Source organism: Podarcis tiliguerta (genome assembly GCF_965153285.1).
Source record: "Podarcis tiliguerta genome assembly, chromosome: 17".
Lineage (NCBI taxonomy): Eukaryota > Metazoa > Chordata > Lepidosauria > Squamata > Lacertidae > Podarcis > Podarcis tiliguerta.
In genome coordinates this window covers 1,642,279-1,665,584 of record NC_139550.1, presented here as the reverse complement: position 1 = coordinate 1,665,584, position 23,306 = coordinate 1,642,279, and the positions used below count along the sequence as shown (strand labels likewise).

The 23,306-nt window shown below is 46.3% G+C and overlaps 1 protein-coding gene across 15 annotated transcripts in view; it reads left to right on the top strand.

The window, feature by feature from the left end:
• Positions 1-15,362: 15,362 nt before the first annotated feature.
• The window catches only part of ADGRL3 (adhesion G protein-coupled receptor L3), a 524,012-nt gene continuing 516,068 nt past the window's right edge, over positions 15,363-23,306 (top strand). For all 15 annotated transcript variants that reach the window (XM_083419414.1, XM_083419412.1, XM_083419411.1 and 12 more), the window contains exon 1: positions 15,363-15,485. The gene's annotated coding sequence lies outside the window, so the exon portion shown is untranslated. The remainder of the gene's footprint in view (positions 15,486-23,306) is intronic.

Here is a 23,306-nt window from a genome sequence, read left to right as displayed (position 1 = left end):
AATAGGGAAAGGGTTGCAGATTAGTGCTGAGTCAAAAAGAAATTGCCTCATGCATTTTTGTTTTTACCATTTTCTATCACTTAATGAGAAAAAGAAATTCCAGTGGAAAAATAATCAAAGGGGAGAGAAAAATTCAGTGAAATTCTCATGGGCTTTTCATGCACTTACCTTATTTTCAAGGTGGCTGAGGGGTGATTGTATCTTTTATTTCGCTCTACAAATAATCTCTCCAGTGGTCTGCACTCTGCAGATTCCCCCACTTGCTTTGTTTATTTTGGTTCGCAGTATTTTATATTCTGTTTGGTTGTAATAAAATCACTTTGCACTTTACAACAAATAAAAATATATTTTAAATTAAAAAAAAAATCTAACTTCAATTAAAGTCCAGAGGGAAAACAAAATGAGAGCTCCTCCCAATGGACTTTTTGGAGTAGGAAACTTGGGCAGTAGAGTGTTGTATTTCTGCATACTGGGAAGAAAGCTCACAACCACCAATATTGGCCATCTTTGAAGATGGCTATCATACGGCCTCTCAGTCTCTCTTCTCCCTTCTCCAATAAGCACCATGCTCATCCAAAGTTTTTCCCATCCAGCCTCCTAACATATCCTTCCTAAGGCTAATCTGACCAAAATGAATGTTGCCCCCAGCATTAAATTCTCAATTTTCCCAGACCACCCAGCCTAATCCCACCCTTGCTGAAAATAAATAGTTCCAATATTCTAGATGAAAATAAATTTTACTATATGTGTATATAAACAAAGCAGCTCCTCAGAGCTAGAACATGGTGGTTAGTGGTTGCGTCGCTCCATAGTAATTTTAGAAAACCTAATATAAAAATGTAAATTTCCCTACAGACTAGTGAGCAATGTTTCTGATAGTGAGGCAAATGTCACACTGGAAACATCATCTGTGGTATTCTAAGACATCCACAAGGACTGGGCGTTGTTGTTTTTTACTTAATGACTTTTCAGGGATTTTAGGACCAAACAGGATGTGATACCAGGCTATGGTAGGGTATCAACACTTGGGTCTTTTAGTGAGGAGCAAAAGGGTTAAGCCCCTTGCTATGCTCTGCAGTCTCAATAAACACTTACTATTAAGTGTATTTAGTGGGACGCGGGTGGCGCTGTGGGTTAAACTGATCAGAAGGTCAGCGGTTTGAATCCCCATGACGGGGTGAGCTCCCGTTGCTCAGTTCCTGCTCCTGCCAACCTAGCAGTTCGGAAGCACGTCAAAGTGCAAGTAGATAAATAGGTACCGCTTCGGCGGGAAGGTAAACGGCGTTTCCGTGCGCTGCTCTGGTTCGCCAGAAGCGGCTTAGTCATGCTGGCCACATGACCCGGAAGCTGTACGCCGGCTCCCTCGGCCAATAAAGCGAGATGAGCGCCGCAACCCCAGAGTCGGCCACGACTGGACCTAATGGTCAGGGGTCCCTTTACCTTTACCTTTACCTTATTAAGTGTATTTAAAGATAGAAGGAAGGAACTGCACTTATCACCTTAGATTTGGCCCTGATTTTGGTGTAGCAGACAAATGTTTTGGACTTGGGCCAGGGTTCAAAACTCCACTCACTGAGCAGCCTTGGGGAAGTCACTTTCTCTCTGCTTAGTGCGGGTGCTTGTGAGGCTCAAATGAGACAATCCACGGAGATCATGCCTACTTACCTATTCTTATGTTACCTGTAAGCTTAGCTTCTGTTTCCCCTGCCCCACACTGACATTGGAAGCGGGTGGAGCAGGGGAAATTCGCTGCTCTGGAAGAGAGATAAACAACTGACTAAGTCACATTTAGTTAGTTAGTTAGTTAGTTAGTTAGTTAGTGTGCCACCCTTCACCCACAGATCTCAGGGCAGTTCACAACATAAAAATACAAGATAAAAGCACAAAACAAACAAACAATACCTATATTGTCAATGTACAACCTGTGTACAATGAAATTAACTGAGCCTCCCCCCCCCACAAAAACTCAATCTCATTGCACTCTGTGTGCTTGTCGCACAACACACCAACCCCAAAAGTCAGTTGCACTATATTGTTTTCCGTTCAGCAGCCTAACAGCCCACGGATAGAAACTCTTTTTAGCCTGTTGGTACGACTGATTATACTTCTATATCTCCTGCCCAAGGGTAGAAGATTAAAGAGGTGCTGGCCGGGGTGTGAATCGTCCCTGAGAATTTTTCTCGCTCTCCTAAGGCAACGATCCCTTGCGATGTCATCTAGCGGACTCAAGAGACAGCCCATGATATCATGAGCTGTATTCACCACCCTCTGTAGAGACTTTCTGTCCGTGGCTGTCAAGCCAACTTACCACACTGTGATACAATATGAGAGGACACTTTCTGTTGTGGACCGGTAGAAGGAGGTCATCAATTGTTGTTTAACATTGTTCTTTCGCAAGACCCTGAGGAAATAGAGTCTCTGTTAGGCCTTCCTAACCACCTGAGTTATATTGTTTTTAATAAATGATTAATACAAGAACAAAAAACTCCCCACAAACCAGTAACTCCACCTCACCCGCTCCCACAAACACATTTAAAAGGGGTTTAAGATATTTATCCCCCCTCATGGATCAGTGCCGTGCCGTGGCGAAGGGGCTTGATGCTTTTGAATTATGGTGCTGGAGGAGACTCTTGAGAGTCCCATGGACTGCAAGAAGATCAAACCTATCCATTCTGAAGGAAATCAGCCCTGAGTGCTCACTGGAAGGACAGATCCTGAAGCTGAGGCTCCAAGACTTTGGCCAGCTCATGAGAAGAAAAGACTCCCTGGAAAAGACCCTGCTGTTGGGAAAGATGGAGGGCACAAGGAGAAGGGGACGATGGAGGACAAGATGGTTGGACAGTGTTGTTGAAGTGACAAACATGAGTTTGACCAAACTGTGGGAGGCAGTGGAAGACAGAAGTGCCTGGCATTTTCTGGTCCATGGGGTCATGAAGAGTCAGACACGACTAAACGACTAAACAACAACAACAACAAGATATTTATCATCCAGAGGCCTGGTATTTGTTATTTTCAGTTTACTCTGTGTGCGATTGTTTCCAACTCCCATTTTTGCTGCACTCTTGTCAATCATCTGACGGCATTACGATGTCAGAGATCAGACCTCAAAGGGGCTTGCTGTGAGTCAGCCTCACTTTGTCCATTTGAGTCCTAACTGTACCTGCAAATGAACTTCAAAGGGAGTTGCTTGCCAGTGAGCAACTGGGAAGGCACTTTTTAAAGCTCCTAATTGTTCCTTTGGAGCCATGTGTTTACCTATCACTGTGCACAACATCATGTCTGACCTCAGATACGGGGTAGGTGGATGAGGTTTAAGGAAAATGGTCTCACGGGCAAAATTAGGAGCCTGTCCAGGTCTATTGAGGCCTGTTGTCCAGAGGTTCACCACCACTGCTTCTGAGGTCTCGCAGAATGGGGCTGGTCTCAAGTAGTGACTGTGATGGTGCAGCCAGTCTTTTAGCATTCTCCAGGGTTATGAAAGAACATTTGGGCATTTCCTTTTGTAGACTTAAGATTCACGTTCCATTGCATGCTTTTTAACAAGACATTTCTCAGCAATTAGCACGTTAGATCTGCTCTGCTTGTGCCTTTAAGTGTGAAGAGCAGCTTACCAGTCTTGGGTGTACAGAGACGAGGAAGGATGTGAAGACCCACCAAAATACTTCCAAAGGGATGTCTCCTGGCACCCTTTGCTACTCTCCACAGTCCTTGGTGCTTAAGTGCCTCATTCCAATGCAGGGAGTGAGGGGCTGATCCATGGCAGTTCAGTGCCCTTGTCCAACTAAGGGAACAATTATCTCTGCTCTAAAAGCAGTTCAGTAATTTGTGTGGAGTGTGGTTCAAGTCCTTCATGGATCACTGCCTTGCCGTGGCGAAGGGGCTTGAAGAACTCAGAGAAGCTATGAACAATGCCGAGCAGGGCACCCAAGATGAACAGATCATAGTGGAGAGTTTGGACCAAACGTGATCCACCTGGAGCAGGAACCGGCAAGCCACTCCAGTATCCCTGCCAAGAAAACTCCATGGACAAAGACAACAGGCATATAAAAGATATGACGCTGGAAGATGAGCCCCTCAGGTCGGAAGGCGTCCAACATGCTACTGGGGAAGAGCGGAGGACAAGTACAAGTAGATCCAGAGCTGATGAAGCGGCTGGGCCAAAGCCGAAAGGACGCTCAGTTGCGGATATGCATGGAAGCGAAAGGAAAGTCCAATGCTGTAAAGAAAAATATTGCATAGGAACCTGGAATGTAAGAACCATGAACCTGGGTAAGTTGGATGTGGTCAAAAATGAGATGGCAAGAATAAACATTGACATCCTGGGCATCAGTGAACTAAAATGGACGGGAATGGGCGAATTCAGTTCGGATGACTATCATATCTACTACTGTGGGCAAGAAACCCGTAAAAGAAATGGAGTGGCCCTCATAGTCAACAAAAGAGTGGCGAAAGCTGTACTGGGATGCAATCTCAAAAATGATAGAATGATCTCGATACGAATCCAAGGCAGACCTTTTAACATCACAGTAATCCAAGTTTATGCACCAACTACTGGTGCTGAAGAAACTGAAATTGACCAATTCTATGAAGACTTACAACACCTTATAGAAGTGACACCAAAGAAGGATGTTCTTCTCATTATAGGGGATTGGAATGCTAAAGTAGGGAATCAAGAGATAAAAGGAACAACTGGCAAATTTGGTCTTGGAATTCAAAATGAAGCAGGGCAAAGGCTAATAGAGTTCTGTCAAGAGAACAAGCTGGTCATCACAAACACTCTTTTCCAACAACACAAGAGACGACTCTACACATGGACATCACCAGATGGGCACCATCGAAATCAGATTGATTATATTCTCTGCAGCCAAAGATGGAGAAGCTCTATACAGTCAGCAAAAACAAGACCTGGAGCTGACTGTGGCTCAGATCATCAGCTTCTTATAGCAAAATTCAAGCTTAAACTGAAGAAAGTAGGAAAAACCACTGGGCCGGTAAGATACAATCTAAACCAAATTCCTTATGAATACACAGTGGAAGTGAGGAACAGGTTTAAGGATTTAGAATTGCTGGACAGAGTGCCTGAAGAACTATGGATGGATGCCCGAAACATTATACAGGAGGCAGCAACGAAAACCATCCCAATGAAAAGGAAATGCAAGAAAGCAAAGTGGCTGTCCAATGAGGCCTTACAAATAGCGGAGGAGAGAAGGCAAGCAAAATGCGAGGGAGATAGAGAAAGATACAGGAAATTGAATGCAGAATTCCAAAAAATAGCAAGGAGAGACAAGAAGGCCTTCTTAAATGAGCAATGCAAAGAAATAGAGGAAAACAACAGAATGGGAAGAACCAGAGATCTGTTCAAGAAAATTGGAGATATGAAAGGAACATTTCGTTCAAAGATTACCATAATAAAGGACAAAAGTGGTAGGGACCTAACAGAAGCAGAAGACATCAAGAAGAGGTGGCAAGAATACACAGAGGAACTATACCAGAAAGATATGGATGTCTCGTACACCCCAGGTAGTGTGGTTGCTGACCTTGAGCCAGACATCCTGGAGAGTGAAGTCAAATGGGCCTTAGAAAGCATTGCAAATAACAAGGCCAGTGGAAGTGATGGTATTCCAGCTGAACTATTTAAAATTTTAAAAGATGATGCGGTTAAGGTGCTACACTCAATATGCCAGCAAGTTTGGAAAACTCAGCAGTGGCCAGAAGATTGGAGAAGGTCAGTCTACATCCCAATCCCAAAGAAGGGCAGTGCTAAAGAATGCTCCAACTACCGCACAATTGCACTCATTTCACACGCTAGCAAGGTTATGCTTAAAATTCTTCAAGGAAGGCTCAAGCAGTATGTGGACAGAGAACTCCCAGAAGTGCAAGCTGGATTTCGAAGAGGCAGGGGAACCAGAGACCAAATTGCAAACATGCGCTGGATTATGGAGAAAGCTAGAGAGTTCCAGAAAGACATCTACTTCTGCTTCATTGACTATGCAAAAGCCTTTGACTGTGTCGATCACAGCAAACTATGGCAAGTTCTTAAAGAAATGGGAGTGCCTGATCACCTCATCTGCCTCCTGAGAAATCTCTATGTGGGACAAGAAGCTACAGTTAGAACTGGATATGGAACAACTGATTGGTTCAAAATTGGGAAAGGAGTACGACAAGGCTGTATTTTGTCTCCCTGCTTATTTAACTTATATGCAGAATTCATCATGCGAAAGGCTGGGCTGGATGAATCCCTAGCCGGAATTAAGATTGCTGGAAGAAATATCAACAACCTCAGATATGCAGATGACACAACCTTGATGGCAGAAAGTGAGGAGGAATTAAAAAACCTTTTATTGAGGGTGAAAGAGGAGAGCACAAAATATGGTCTGAAGCTCAACATCAAAAAAACGAAGATCATGGCCACTGGTCCCATCACCTCCTGGCAAATAGAAGGGGAGGAAATGGAGGCAGTGAGAGATTTTACTTTCTTGGGCTCCATGATCACTGCAGATGGTGACAGCAGCCACGAAATTAAGAGACGCCTGCTTCTTGGGAGGAAAGCAATGGCAAACCTAGATAGCATTTTAAAAAGTAGAGACATCACCTTGCCAACAAAGGTCCGTATAGTAAAAGCTATGGTTTTCCCAGTAGTGATGTATGGAAGTGAGAGCTGGACCATAAAGAAGGCTGATCGCCGAAGAATTGACGCTTTTGAATTATGGTGCTGGAGGAGACTCTTGAGAGTCCCATGGACTGCAAGAAGATCAAACGCATCCATTCTTAAGGAAATCAGCCCTGAGTGCTCACTGGAAGGACAGATCGTGAAGCTGAGGCTCCAATACTTTGGCCACCTCATGAGAAGAGAAGACTCACTGGAAAAGACCCTGATGTTGGGAAAGATGGAGGGCACAAGGAGAAGAGGACGACAGAGGACGAGATGGTTAGACAGTGTTCTCGAAGCTACAAACATGAATCTGACCAAACTGCGGGTGGCAGTGGAAGACAGGAGTGCCTGGCGTGCTCTGGTCCATGGGGTCACGAAGAGTCGGACACGACTGAACGACTAAACAACAACAAGTGGTTCAAGTTCCAGGGAGTTGCACTGAGGTCTTCTTTGGCAGCCAAGAGCTGGCCAGTGCCACCTGTACTGCTACTGCCCTGACGGTATTGGACTGTGCAATCCAACAAAGCCCGGAATAAGGAAATGTGTTTCAATTATCCTAAACACCTTAAAAGCTGTATGCTTTAGTAAAACTGTTGAATAGTATACTAAATTTTGTATAGGTTTTGTTTTTTGTTTTTAAAAAGCATGGGCTAATAAAAATGAATTATTGTAAACAGAAGGGAAAAAAAACAAATCCTGGCTTTAAATATATTTCATGCCCCGGGTATGACATAGTATGATGAAATTATGGGGAACCCCTTAATGATTGCAAACCCCTGATGGACTTTTTGCACAAAAAGGAAAATGAGCTTGTGATATTTGGGTTTGAAGACTGAAAAAAAGCTTGATTTATGGAAAGCAGAAGAGGGGAATGTATTAGGGTGTAAGAGTTTTGCATAAGTTTTTTAATGCTGATAGAAGTATTTTCCTTTCTTTTTGTTTTCATGTTAAAAATGCTTGATATTTGATGTTGATTTCTGTATATTATTCCCCCCCCCCTCATTTTTCAAGCTTCAATAAAAATAGCTTTACAAAAAAAGAAAAGAAAAGGTACTTGGACATGTTTGGGGATAACTACAGAAATCATACTACAGAGTAGTCAAGGAACAATTGTCTTCTCTAGTCTGACCCTACTTCTCAAGGAAGGGTCAGTCTGTTCATCCTAGGCAGTTGTGTGTCACAAGCGTGAAAAGATGCTGCCAAAAAAATAGCTCCAGAAAGACCACAGAGCTTTCTCAGTTCCACCTTCCTTGAAATATGGAATGGATTGTGAATGCACAAAAATGACCATGACTGTTGTAAGGATATCAGGGGGCTACTCGAGAGCAATCAGGCAAATGCCTCCCTGGTCGGCTGTAAAGCCTCATTATTGGTGCCAAAAACCCTTCACCATGCAGAGCGCCTCTATTCCATGTCTTGCTCATTCACGGGCAGAATCTGAGAGTGGGCAGTCCTTAAACCTTCCCCAGCAGAGTAGTTTCTTGACGCCCACTCTGCGCCTCCCCTCTCTGCGTGGAAGCCTACTGCGCAAGGAAGGCTTGGGTAACGGGGGACCTCTCTCCTCCCCGCTTTGCTCAGGCAAGGTGTCCTGGCACCGCCTCGCCTCCTCCAAGCCCTGAAGCTCCTCTCCACTGGAAGTGTGCTGCTTCCCACGATCTTTGGGGCCTCTCTGTAATCCATCCGGCTTTTCCCCTCTCCCCCCTGAGCCGATGGACGTTCCCTGACAACTGCCATTCAGGTAGCCTGGCAGTGCACAGGATGACAGGCCAAGCCAGTGAGCCTTTTTCCTGTTAAAACAGGCCAGTTGTTTTAGTGAGCACGGTTACATTGTTCATCAGTGCCAACACACTTTAGATTTTTGTTTAATGCGTATTGCAGATGTATCTGCAATTGTAAATAATTTGCCAATTACATTACCTTTGTCTGAGTTTTTGTTTTGATATTTTGTTTCTGCTGCCCCTTTGCATTTGTATCACTTGATGGTGGTGGTGTTTTTATAGATCTGTTATCCTATTGTATAGAAAGGTGTTGTTTTTAATGTATGGAATGATACTATCACAACGGAATAATGAGGTAGGGGGAGGTTTTTTAAAAAAGTCATTTGCTCCCAAATGTAGTTCCAATCCAGATTGCCTCTTGTGACTGCTTTTTGCCCCATGAGGGAAGCTACAATTGTTGAATTGTTTCTTTAAATGTAAAGGTTCATCATTGTTTCACCCGATGTGTGTATCTTTAAGGGGCCAGAGCAAGGGCCAGAGCAAAATAACGAGACCCAGCTTTACAGCTGTGAAACATAGCAGGTGCTGCTGAGTTATATTGATTAAGCTGTGTCAGCATTTGGGTGTAGTATATAAGGAGTAGCACCTAGCTCTGCCATTACCCTGGGGGATGGGTTGGTGGTTGGGTCTTGTTTGTTTGTTAATGTATTTAGTGTAAAAGGATTTTTTGTTTTTCTTATTAAAACCTTGCTTAAGTTATTTTTGAGTCCCTTTTTAATGCATGGTCTCCCCAGCAAGCTCTCTGCAGCGTTACTATACTGCAAAAAACCAACAACAATTATCAGTTATGAGGAGCTATTTGGATCAAGACCACAGTGGTGGTGGGACAATACGGTCCCAATCCAAACAAGAGCACTTTCCCTGATGGCTGGTGTTTAGTAGGGGACAAACAAGCACGGAAGGACCAATTATGCAATCAACATCACAACTAGTTTGACCTTCAGTCACCAAGAGTTAAAGAGCTGACAGCACAGCTATGTTGGAGCGCAGGGGGTGGCCGTTCCTTGTAAGGCTGCTGTCAGGAGCTGGAGTCAGGCACAGGTCAGCAATAAAACATCCAGTGCCAGTGAAATTAACACTTTATTCAAAGAAACCAAAACAGCACAGGCCTAGTGATCACAGCACCTCTTCCCAGTAGGTCTTGCTCCAATGACGCAGTTGCGAGGACTGAAGGTCCATCGTTCTCTAAGCTTCCTTCTCTTGCCTCTCATTGTTCCGCCTTCTTCATTTTTCTGTGTGTTCTGGGAGACCAGGGGCGAGGGGAGCTGGTCACAGCAGGAGGGGGAGACTCCCTGGCTTCTTCAGCAGCCTACCTCCACTCTGCCGCTGCCCCTGATGCTGGACTGCTCTCCACCACAGCCTATTGCTGTTCACTAAACCCTGCTACCTCTTCAGCCTCCTCCTCCCAGTCTACCCCTTCTTCTCCCTCTTAACTACTCATTGTTGTGCCACCACCAAGCCCCTGGCTCTGAGCCTTCTCCCCCTGGGAGTCCCCTTGAGGGTTCCCTCGCTGGTGCCTCCAGCCACTCCTTGGCATTCAGCCAGTCCATGACAGCTGCATTGAATTTTTGTGGGATTGCTTTTCACATCAAAATGGTTGACTCCGGTGTAGCCTATGGGGCCAACATGACAGAAACAGAGCCCCCATTTTTGGTGCCTTCAGAGGCCTTTAGCGAGCTTCTGCAGGCAGCGTTACCATTTGATAAATGGTGTTGCCTTATCAGTTGTGTAGGGATGAATATTTCTCTCCATAAACAGAAAATAAATTGAAATTATCATAGGCGAGCGGAGATTTCAGTGAAATCCTCATCAGTGTTGTGTGAGGTTTCTGTTGCATTTATCTTATTTATTTATAAAATACATTTATATACCCCTATTCATAAAAAATATCAGAGCAGTTCATGGCAATTATATATAAAACCATACTATTTTAAAAAATGAAACTATTATGGAAAGAAGAATTCTTTGTTGCCTGGGAAAGCATCCAGCAGGCACTTAAAAGTTGAAACAGAAGGTGATCTGCACTCTGTCGCCTTTCTGGGTGCCTAATGCTTCCTGAAAACTTCACGGCATCCTTAAACTTTCCTGTAAAAAGGTGGGAAGACTGCCTACCGGGTTCCTGTTCGCTGTTACTTTATTTAAGTGGAAAATTTTTTTAAAGAAATCAGTACAGGAAGACATTTCTAAAGATAAAAGACGAACTTCCCCTAAAAACAAATTGAGTGAGCACATCTATTTCAGATGCTTGGTAGCCAGTCCCTCTGGACTTCCTGCAGTTTTACACAAGTGTAGGCAGTGGGGCAGGAGAAAATGGAAATAAAGACACACCGCCCATGATCAACTCGGCATGAAGAGAAGTTCTCAAGTGCCCTGTAAATGAGGCAGACAAATAGAAGCCTCTTTCACAGAGGAAGAAAACTCCCCCCCCCATAAACTGGAGGAAAAGGTTTCAGCACAGCACTATGTGACAGAGTAGCTACAAGCCACAGCTACAAATCAAGTTGTTCATGGGTCGAATTTCACCTCTGCAGCAAGTTCACTAGGCAGCCTTGGGCAAGCAGCAACTCTCTCTTTCTCTATTCCCTTCCGCCTCTCCAGAAAGGAACATGGCTGTGAGAGACGGTGCTGTGACTATCATGCAAGGACCTGTGCTTCTGAAGAAGAGCCTACTGTGAACCAATGGCCCATCTAAAGTGCAGAATCCTGTCCTCACAGTGGCCGACCAGCTGCCTTTGGGAAACCTGCAAGCAGGAGCTCAGCTCAAGAGCACACTCTCCTCCTGCGGTTTCCAGAAACTGATGATCACAAACATATTGCCTCTGATCATGAAATTCCAGATTTATCCCTCCGATCTGCGAAGTTCCAAGATATATCCCTATTTGCAGCTGAGTGTGTGCTCCTGACAGAGCTTGGATATGGCCCAAAGACCCATATTTCAACAGCTCCCTATAGCCTAATCACGAATACGTATGAACTTTGTGCAGCAGGGGCAGTCAGAGGGAGAGGAAAGAAAGATACCACAGTAAACAGTGAGGGAGTTGTGCATTTGAAGGGATGCAGTGAGAGCACATATATATTTTGTACTTTTGTAACTTAGATACTAGTTGTAAACCTGCCTTCATTTTGCTACTGTAATTGCTGCTTCAGACAGCATCTTAAAAAGCAGAGGCATCACCTTGCAAACAAAGGTCCGTGTAGTTAAAGCTATGGTTTTCCCAGTAGTGATGTGTGGAAGTGAGAGCTGGACCACAAAGAAGGCTGACTGACAAAGAATTGATGCTTTTGAATTATGGTGCTGGGGGAGACTCTGGAGAGTCCCATGGACTGCAAGGACCTATTTATCTACTTGCACTTTGACATGCTTTCGAACTGCTAGGTTGGCAGGAGCAGGGACCGAGCAACGGGACCTCACCCCGTCGCAGGGATTCGAACTGCCGACCTTCTGATCGGCAAGCCCTAGGCTCTGTGGTTTAACCCACAGCGCCACCCACATCCCTAGTGCCAGGGAGTCTTCTCTTCTCATAGAATCATAGAGTTGGAAGAGACCACAAGGGTCATCGAGTCCAACCCCCTGCCAAGCAGGAAACACCATCAGAGCACTCCTGACATATGGTTGTCAAGCCTCTGCTTAAAGACCTCCAAAGAAGGAGACTCCACCACACTCCTTGGCAGCAAATTCCACTGTCGGACAGCTCTTACTGTCAGGAAGTTCTTCCTAATGTTTAGGTGGAATCTTCTTTCTTGTAGTTTGGATCCATTGCTCCGTGTCCGCTTCTCTGGAGCAGCAGAAAACAACCTTTCTCCCTCCTCTATGTGACATCCTTCTATATATTTGAACATGGCTATCATATCACCCCTTAACCTCCTCTTCTCCAGGCTAAACATGCCCAGCTCCCTTAGCCGTTCCTCATAAGGCATCGTTACCAGGCCTTTGACCATTTTGGTTGCATGAGGCGGCCAAAGTCTTGGAGCCTGAGCTTCAGGATCTGTCCTTCCAGTGATCACTCAGGGCTGATTTCCTTCAGAATGGAGAGGTTTGATCTTCTTGCAGTCCATGGGACTCTCAAGAGTCTCCTCCAGCACCATCCTGCTAGAAGGACTCTAATTTTCACAACATGGCACAGGTGCCACATCTACTTATTTTTGTCTAAAAGTGATTACTTAGAGAATATTAATTATATTTGATGCTTTACAGACCCACATGTGTGGGTTAGCACAAAAGTAAAACTGTTTGTGCCTGTTTAAAAAACAAAACAAAACTAGGAGCTAACACATGAAGAGCCCCAGTAGCAGAGTTAAAATCTCATCAGATTTAGTGGAGCATAGGAATAGTTTTTGTTTTTTTTTAACGTTTTCCAGCTCCTTATGAAAGCTTGCCCCCTTTCCCCCTATTTCAATAAAAGAGCCCACAGACTGTGAGGTAAGTTTAAAATGATTTACTCACAGCAGCTAGTCTCAGACTTGCATTTTCCTTAGGAGGAACAATAAAATGCTGGTAAATGTTCTTAGTTGAAAGATACACAGCAAGGCAGCCTCAGATACATATCTGAGGCAGAAAGCTAATTTAAGGCACATCTGCCTCCATCCTTTGCAGTGTGTGAGGGAAAGGAACAGGAAACAAGCCTTGCTTCCTCTCTTTGGAGAAGAGGGGATCTGACATCACAGAGCCTGCTATACTAATTTAAAACTCTGTGGCCCTTAACTCATTTACATACTAACTAGCATTGTTAGCAGCATCTTAAAAAGCAGAGACATCACCTTGCCGAGAAAGGTCCGAATAGTTCAAGCTATGGTTTTCCCAGTAGTGATGTATGGAAGTGAGAGCTGGACCATAAAGAAGGCTGATAGCCAAAGAATGGATGTTTTTGAATTCTGGTGCTGGAGGAGACTCTTGAGAGTCCCATGGACTGCAAGAAGATCAAACCTCTCCATTCTGAAGGAAATCAGCCCTGAGTGCTCATTGGAAGGACAGATCCTGAAGCTGAGGCTCCAAGACCTCATGAGAAGAGAAGACTCCCTGGAAAAGACCCTGATGTTGGGAAAGATGGAGGGTGCAAGGAGAAGGAGACGACAGAGGACGAGATGGTGGGACAGTGTTCTTGAAGCTACCAGCATGACTTTGACCAAACTGTGGGAGGCAGTGGAAGACAGGAGGGCCTGGCGTGCTCTGGTCCAGGGGGTCACTAAGAGTCAGACACGACTAAACGACGACGACAACAACAGGATCTCTCATTAGCTTGGTTGATAAATCCAGCCCTGGTCAATCTGGCCTGCATTTCCATTGTTGGGTGGGGGAATTAATCAAACACAGGCCACATATTAATGACTTTCAGCAGACCTGTGTATGACAGGAGCACATGTGGTGTAATGGTTAGAGTGTCAGACTAGGACATGGGTAGGCAAACTAAAGTCCGGGGACCAGATCCGGCCCAACTGCCTTCTCAATCCAGCCTGCAGACGGTCCGGGAATCAGTGTGTTTTTACATAAGTAGAATGTGTCCTTTTATTTAAAATGCATCTCTGGGTTATTTGTAGGGCATAGGAATTTGTGCATTTATTTATTTTTTCAAAATATAGTCCGGCCCCCCATAAGGTCTGCGGGACAGCGGACCGGCCCCCTGCTGAAAAAGTTGGCTGACCCCTGGACTAGGATATGGGAGAGGAGAGTCCAAACTCTCACTCAGCCATGAAGCTCCCTGGGGGGCCTTGGGGGGGTCAGTCGTGGCCTGTCTAACCTGCCTCACAGGGTTGCTGCGGAGATTAAATGGGGGGAAATGATGCACACCCCCTTGAGCTCCTTGGAGAAAAAGTGGAATATAAACACAAATAAATGATGAATAAACTGGCAGAGTGATGTACAGTGGTTAAGTACTTAATTCGTTCTGGAGGTCTGTTCTTAACCTGAAACTGTTTTTAACCTGAAGCACCATTTTAGCTAATGGGGCCTCTCGCTGCCGCCGGAGCATGATTTCTGTTCTCGTCCTGAAGCAAAGTTCTTGACCTGAAGCACCATTTCTGTGTTAGCGGAGTCTGTAACCTGAAGCGTCTGTAACCCGAGGGACCACTGTATTGGAGTTGGAGAGCTTCTGCTCTAGATTGCCCTGCCAACTGTAGGGCTCATGGAAAAGGTAAAAGCGAAGGGGGAGAAGGGGGTGCACGGGCTCCCCCCAAGAGCAGTGAGGTCCCCAAGGAGCAGAATGGAGGCACCCAGAGAAGTGGGGAGAACGTCGTGTTGGGGGGAGGGAATGGGAAAGGAGGCCTGGACGGGACGGGAGAGAAAACGTCCGGGGCCGAGGGGTCCAAGCTGGTCAACTAGGGCTGGGGGCTCCCGAGCGAGACCCCCCCGAAAGGCTCGGCAGGAGCCCCCCGCCCTCTTTGCGGGCCGAGGCAGCCCCGCCGGCCGAAGCCCCCTCCTCCCCTCGGGCGCCTCCCCGCCCCCTCCTCTCCTTGGGCTGTAGGTGGAGCCCGCGCTCCGAGCCGGCGCTCCAGATCCGGGCTTGGCCAGCGCCTCGCCTCCTCCCGGCCGGGTCTGGGGGCTTCCAGCCGCGCTCCCTCCTCGCCCGCCGCCCAGACTTGCGCTGCGCCTCGGGACGCGGAGAGCCCGCGGCGCCCCCTTCCGCCGGGAGACCCTCGCCCGCCCGGCTGCCTCTCGGAGGGTGGTGGTCCTTTCGGGGCGCGGCGAGGCCCCTCGGAGCTCTCCCCCTTTCCAGTCGGCAGCAGCAGCAGCCGCCGCCCGTGCCTGGGCCGAGAGGATGGCGGCGGCGTCGGGGTGCGGAGGCTGCCGGTCCCCGGCCGGGCGTCGGTGGCGGCGTCGGCGCTGCTGCAGCGGCGGCTGCTGCTCCTCCTGCGAGCAGTGAGCGGAGCGCAGCCGCAGCGGCGGGGGGCGCGCGCGCGCTCGGGCGCAAGGCTGGCGGTGGCGGCGGCGGCGGCGGCGGGGAGCCCGGCGGAGGAAGGAAGCAAGCACGGCCCGCCGGGCGGCCAGCGGCCTCTCTCCCGGTGCTGGGGGCGCACGGCGGCTTCTCCTCGGGACTCGCTTCTCCGGACGCGGCGCCAAGGTGAGCGCAAGCCTTTCTCTCTCTCTCTCCGGCGGGTGCGCGTTGTGTTCTGCCTCCCTGGGCGGGAGGGAGCCTTCCGGAGCCTCCGCCTCCTCCTCCTCCTCCTCCTCCCGGAGGCGAGGCTGGCTGCGCGGGGCATGTGCCAAAGGAGCCTCCCCGGGACATGGCCCTGGGCGCTGGGGGGTCTGGGCGGCATCCTCGGCGGCGGCGGCGCTGAGCGAGGCGCGGAGGGGGAGCCGGCGGGCGAGGGATGCGCGGGCTGAGCGAGGGGCGCCCCCCTTCCGCTGCAGCAGCGGCGGCAGCGGCGGCAGAAGAAGAAGAAGCAGCAGCGGCGGCAGCAGCCTGGTCCTCGCTGGCGGCAGGTAACGCCGAGACTCCTGCTTGCTGGGTTTAAGGATCGCGGCGGCGGCGGCGGGGGGGGGCACCGTTGTGTGCTACGGGTGGGAGGGGGGAGGGCGGCCGTGCCACGGAAAGAGGATGGCATCTCGCTGTCGCTACCCCCCCATCTTTGGGTAGCAGGTACGTTGAGCGGTTCCATCTTTTGAAGCGGGGAGGAGGATGGAGAGGAAATTAGGCTTCCTCCCCCCCCCCGCCTTTCTCCGGTTAGTATGGGGGGGGGGGAGAGGGGAGGACAAGGAAAAAGCGCTCTGTGGATGCAAAGGGGAGGTGTCCTTCCTCCCCTTTGCTCAAGGAAGGGATGGATGGATGGGTATCTTGCCTTGGGTATGCAGCCTTCCCTCGGCTTGGTTTGCTGGGCCATTTGGGCCACGAGGGTCCCTGCTTTCAAGAGGCATCCCCCCCCCGTCTCCTGCCCCCCCACCCCGCTCCTTCAAAGGCTGCTAATGGAGCCTGCCTTGCAGCGCCCCAAGTCTTGGCCCTACCTGGCGTTTTGTTCTCATTAGCAGGCGGGAGTTCAATGTCGCCAATAGCAACGGCTTCTTCTTTTCTCTCTCTCCGCCATAAGGATGCTTTGGCCCAGATGTTTAGATTCCTCCCCCCCACACACACACTCTCCAGTTGCAAAGACCCTGTCTCCGGGTTGGGGTGCTTCACACAATTCCTCTCTGCGGGGTTTGTTAACCGGGGGCAAATGTGGATTGGTGGAAGGCGAGCCAAGCCTCTGGCTGTAACCGTCAGGGCATCCATGTCCCACAGAGGAGATGTGCTGGCGTTGATACTGAGCCGGGGAGACCGGCTGGCATCCTTGCCCTCCATACTTCGTGCCCTTTCCTGCAATTAGCTGCTTTGGAAGGATGGCCAGAGGCCGGCCGAGTGACACTTACAGATGTTTGGGTGTGTAAAGGGCGGAAATATTGTGGTTCTTGTTAGAGAAGCCTTTCGCAAAGTGCTCCATCAGGTGTGCATGTATGTGTCTCTCTGCCCTTTACCACAGATTGCTTCTTCAGATAGAAGCCAAGCAAGAAAGGCCATTTTCCGGTGCCAAAGACTGATTATAAAAGAGAGTTGTGGGCACTGTGTTTCAAACCCGTTGTGTTTTCTTAAGGCAAGCGAACTGTTCTCACATTTCTGTACCCACTGTGTTACTATCACTGAGGTGATGCAATCCCTCTCCTGTGGCTTCAGCTGCTGCTGTTTTGTTGTTTGTTATGAACGCTATTCCTTTATTTAGCTTCGCATACTCAAAGGGACTCTATTGTGTTGCATCCTGTTAAAAGGAGGAAGAGGTGACTGCACAAATGCAGATCATTTATGAACATCAGAGTGCCATTGTGTGGTTTTTGGTGTTTTTTAATTAAAAAAAAGAGAGAAAACCCTGGCCTACTAATTCCTGCTAATTAAAATTAATTGTGTTTTAAGAAACTGAAAGAGCTCTGATACTTCAGTTTATAAAGATGTGTGACATTTCATCTGAAAATGTGGGCAATTTAGCACCGCTCAAATGGGTTTTGCCTACAAAGCCTTCTGAGATAATGATGATCTGAAGCAGAAGTTGGCTTTTTTTGCGAGGTTACATTCTGATGTTTCTAACTCTGCGGGGTCACAGAGTGGCATTTCTCTACTGAGTAGTAGGAAATTCACCCTGGAAGTACATTCAGGGTGCCTGGAAAAAATGAGATTTGATCCACGTCCTTTGTTTCTTAGCAGGCTGTATCTCATAGTGCTTGCATGTTCCACAGGCCATGATGTCATCAAGATGATGCCTATCAGGTGTTGCACTGTATAGCCACAAAGAATTATAATGTACAGGCTTTCTGTCCCTGTTATGTGTGTGTAGCCTATGGAGTTGGTGTCTGTAGTGGGGCCAACTAGCAGAATGCAGCCCAGACCTCAGTCACATAATGGATATTGGTGAAGAGGAACCGGTTGCACTAACCACCACAAACAACCCCCCCCTTGAAGTTGAGATGTGCTTAGGTGTAAATACTGACAGTTATGGCTCTGGTTCTCTTTAGATTCTGAACGGCAAGCCAGGTATTACAGTGGAATTGATTTCCTGTTCCGTGGTGTCATGGTAAATTTGGAAGTGCATGAGCTCATTGTGACAACTCCCCCTCCTCGGTTGCCGTCCCCCCAGGAGAGTCAACAATTGCTGGTAGTTGTGTTGATCCGTCATATTATGCATGCACATCAAATAGCAGGAGTAGATGGCACAGCATACCCAAGTGAGGCCTGCTTGGCACCGGTTTTAACAACTTTTTGGCAACAAGTTAAGATCATCCACTTTCCTCAGGCATTTGGTGCATTGTAATGGGATATCAATGCTGATATGCTGCTGATGTTTTGCTGTTGCTGATGAGATTCTTGAAGTTGTGAATGTATTGATTGCTGTTTTTAACTCTGTATTTTTCATTATTTTTCCAAGTTGCTTAGAGACTATTTTTGTATTAAGCAATTAACAACAACAATAATAATAATTATACCACCTAACCTAATAATACAATCCTAGGCATAATTACCTGGGCGTAAATTCCACAGAACTCAGTGGTTCTTCCCTCCGAATGTATAGGTTTAACTTGCACAACACAGATAGAGATCTTCAGCCAGCTGAAAAGCTGCCACTTAGAAATGTGATGCGTCTTGCAGAGAAATGCTACCATTTCAACGGTTAGTGTGAAGTAGGAACCCCTTGAAAGAAAAGGGCAGAAGTCTACATCCTCTGCTTGATTGTTTCCCTCATTTTCTGACTTATCTTATGCTAATCTGTCACAAATAAGCATGAAAGCCTCATTATCAGCTGATGCACTTCCTCCTGTAAGGAGCGCCTATCATTTACCCTGGTACTCTAGCAGATGTTACCACAACTCCTGTTCTGGTTGGGGGGAAGGTCCTGGAGCTGCACCCCTATATTCCCTCACGACACCCCTATTTCTGTTCAAGGGAACTACCACGGAGGTTGTTTGGGGGGCTAAGAGAGCAGAAAAGGGGAAGGTGTACCAATTTTTGATCTCTTTATCTTTGTTCTTCAGTACTTTGTAGCAGGTGAATCTCTGCAGGGTAATTGCAGTTTCTGACAAAGGTTTTGTGCTCTGTAAATCTACCTGTACCTGGGAATAAGTGATTATCTTTGGAAATACAATAGCTCTACTTACAAAGCTCTTGAATTTTTGTAGATCTGCTAATTTACTGAGGCAGGTAGAAGTGACAGAGGGTCTCATTTTTGGGGGAGAGAGTTGTCACATAATTACAGAATACGTGTGGACACAATTAATTTCACATAGCATATTGTATGGGAACCAGACATTTTATAGAGGCAAGTCTGTTGTTGCTGCTGTTGGGTAGCTCTTGCTGAAGCCATTGGTTGCTGCAATTGTTTTCAGTAGGACTGGAGAAAAGATGTCTGTATGTTGTTTTCAGAATATTTCCTTGTGCTCCTTTGAACTCCTCAGACTTCTGGTTTAACTTCCTTTCTCAACGTGATAATGTTGGAAACAGTCCTTTAGTGATATCATGTATCCTTGTTGCAGTTTCTGCAATCACTTAATAGTAGGTAATATCTGTGAGGGGAAAAATAAGTGTTATATAATAGGCCCAGTGTGTATTTCATGGGTGGCCATCTTTATAGCACAGGTACCATAAATGGCACTGCATTATGGCAGCAGCAGCAGCAGCAGTTTTTTGGGCACTTTTAGGCAGGAGCGGGTTTAGATCTGCACCTCAACCTGTTTCTCCTGTGCTATTGACTGCTTGTTTCACAGCTCAGTAGACCAGAGGCAAAGTTGCATCTGAACATAGAGGGTTGGGCCCACTGGAGTGGCACTGTCTGACGCTCAGGAACTTGTGGCCTGCTTGGCTAAGAAGTTCTCCATCACTGATGCAATCTGTCAAAATGCAGTGTCCCTGTTGCTGTGGCCCTTTCATGCAGAAACACTGTACTTTCAAACCTTCTAAAACTTATTTAAAATTATGTTTTCCGCTTGAAATGAGACCTGAGTTAGAAAGGGAATGAAGCGCTGTACTTATTTGCTGCTCTTTTGTCTGGTGGCTGGACATGCCGGTGCCTGATCAGATATGGTAAAGTATTGGATTGTTCATTGATTGCTATGGGCACCTCTCACCTTTGACCTGAAATTGACCTGAAGTTTTTAATGTTTGATGTCGTATTGTGTTTTAATTTGTTGGAAGCCACCCAAAGTGGCTGGGGGAACCCAGTCAGGTGGGTGGCATAATAATAATAATAATAATAATAATAATAATAATAATAATAATAATAATAATAAATGAAATGAAATGAAATGTCTATTGAAGTTGGAAGCCCACTATGTGTCTTAACCTAGCTGCTAAGGTTGCAGTCCTATGCATGCTTTCCAGGGAAGTGCCACAGATCTCAGTGGGACTTAGTTTTGAGAAGACATACTAGGATTGTGTGGTAAATCTTTGCTTTCTATTTGCTAGCTAGCAGCTTCCTTCTCAGGAACCCAGGAAAGTGCAATCAGGCACTGCTTCATTAAAGGGGAAATCTGAAAGCTAATAACTTCATAAAGACACCACAGTTGTTCATAAAGAGTAAGAGGGTGACTCCTGTGGTTTACTTATTTTTTTGGGGGGGGGGACTTTTAAAGATGCTAAAAAACCCCACCAGTTTTTCAGATAGAGGTGCAAAAACCCTAACATATGAGTAAACAGCAGATATTTGTCGAATAAGAGACTTGTTTTAATAAATCAAATGGTGATATATTGGCCATTTCTTAATTTGTATGATATTTAGCCAGTATGTCATTAACATGCAGATATTCCATGCCAAATTTTAGTTTTGATAAATCTCATGTATTTCATTAACATTTCGATCATTTGGGCTTTATAAAAGCCAGTTGTAACCTATCAGAGCTGGTAAGAAGAGTGTCTGTATAATAAAATATTTATTCATACACATTCAAAATTACATGACTTGGAAAATCCCAAGCACTTGGTCAACCAGCCTTGGAGAGATTTTATGCTGGTACCTAAAATTTGGAATGCTCAAGGCCTTTTGTGTTGCCTTTCTAACCACAGAAAATTATGAATATTTTAAGGTGGCGTTGAGGACTTTGGGATGGGTAGTGAGTTACCTGGACTCTTGGCGTTCAGACTTCCCTCAGATGCTTCTTCAAGCACAGAGTGAGCAAGGGTGACTGACAGGTGGTATAAGGCCTTTGGGATGGCTGGGCCTGCTATATACATGCTGAAGGCCTAGAATCATAGAATCATAGAATCATAGAGTTGGAAGAGACCACAAGGGCCATCGAGTCCAACCCCCTGCCAAGCAGGAAACACCATCAGAGCACTCCTGACATATGGTTGTCAAGCCTCTGCTTAAAGACCTCCAAAGAAGGAGACTCCACCACACTCCTTGGCAGCAAATTCCACTGTCGAACAGCTCTTACTGTCAGGAAGTTCTTCCTAATGTTTAGGTGGAATCTTCTTTCTTGTAGTTTGGATCCATTGCTCCGTGTCCGCTTCTCTGGAGCAGCAGAAAACAACCTTTCTCCCTCCTCTATGTGACATCCTTTTATATATTTGAACATGGCTATCATATCCCCCCTTAACCTCCTCTTCTCCAGGCTAAACATGCCCAGCTCCCTTAGCCGTTCCTCATAAGGCATCGTTTCTAGGCCTTTGACCATTTTGGTTGCCCTCCTCTGGACATGTTCCAGTTTGTCAGTGTCCTTCTTGACATGCCCTTCTACCCATGACTGGTCAACAGAACAGTGTCTTCTGCCCACTGCGCTTCATGTTCCAGCTTAGTGACTGACCTCAAGATTCCTGGGTCCGGAAAGCACAACTGCCTGAATGACATAAGTCGTGCTCAAGTTAGTGTCAAAGACCAAGGCCATTCCAGTACACACTCCATCTTAGAATCTTGTATCTGCTGAAGCATGGTTTCAGTAAATAACTTGTGACCTGGAGCCTTACCTATGTGGTCACCTGTAGCTTCTAGTTACTCAGTTTAAGTAACTACTGCCATGTTTCTGAAACTAAATTCTTGCTGCCTGGTAATAAAAATCTCATCACATGTGGTCAGATGGTTTTAAGAGGCCACTATGCCACAAATTGTCACAGTGACTTTATTCCAGTAAGGGCAAGGCAAGAGAATTCCAATGTCTCATCTAAAATGTAAAGGTAAAGGGACCCCTGACCGTTAGGTCCAGTCGTGGCCGACTCTGGGGTTGCGGCTCTCATCTCGCTTTACTGGCCGAGGGAGCCGGCGTACAGCTTCCGGGTCATGTGGCCAGCAGGACTAAGCTGCTTCTGGCGAACCAGAGCAGCGCACGGAAACGCTGTTTACCTTCCCACCGGAGCAGTACCTATTTATCTACTTCCACTTTGACATGCCTTTGAACTGCTAGGTTGGCAGGAGCAGGGATTGAGCAACGGGAGCTCACCCCGTCGCGGGGATTCGAACTGCCAACCTTCTGATCGGCAAGCCCTAGGCTCTGTGGTTTAACCCACAGCGCCACCCGCATACCCATCTAAAATGTAGAAGCAGGGAATAAGTTGTTACTCCATGAGATATTGAACCAAAGAGGAGGCCAATTTGACACTAGAACAGGACTTTTCCACGTAAGCAAATGGAATTCCCAAGGAATTCCATCTGTCATCTTAGCCTTTGAATACCTGATGAAAGAGGTTGCCATTGGAGAGTCTTTCTCAGGCTCTGATTCAGGCTCTTCTGTGATGTTCCTCTGAGCATGTGTCTAATGGCCATCCCCATGTATGTTGGCTGATGGTTTAAGGAATGAATGGGAAATATTGATTTTCTTTTAAAAGCAAATGTATTTTGCACGTGTGAGCGAGGAATGTGACTTGGCAAGCAGGCAGTTCTGCTATGGACTCAAGACAATGGCAAGAGCTAGGATTTTGGAATTTGCAGGGTACTTAGAGGTGGAGTGCAGTTTTTTTTAATATCACTTAGTGAGCGACTCAGAGTAGTCTTCATCCAGCTTAATAGGCTTTATGAAGAAAGTATTAAGACAATTTGAAATTATGCTTTAAGGTGTGCATAATAAATGTGCTGAAGTAATTGAGTAACAGGGTAAATGCTTCACTTCAGGAAATAAAAATGTTAAATTTCTCTTATGTAAGAGAGGGCACTAGACTGTCTAGGATGGTTGACAAAATTGCTTTTTAAAGGTAGCTAGCTAAAACTTTTTTTGTGAGCAACACAAAGATCTAAAGGGTAGTAGAACTAAGGAAAGATTCTTCACTGTAGTATCTTTGTTTTTTGTATAAATCATTTATATATACCTCCAAAAGACTAATTAATTTCTATACTGAAAAACAAGATACTTAAAACAGTTTTCTTGTCTACTTGAGTTATTATTTGTGGGGCTAAATTACACTGTGAGCGCAATTAAGCATTTGAATACAGATGAGGGTCTTAAT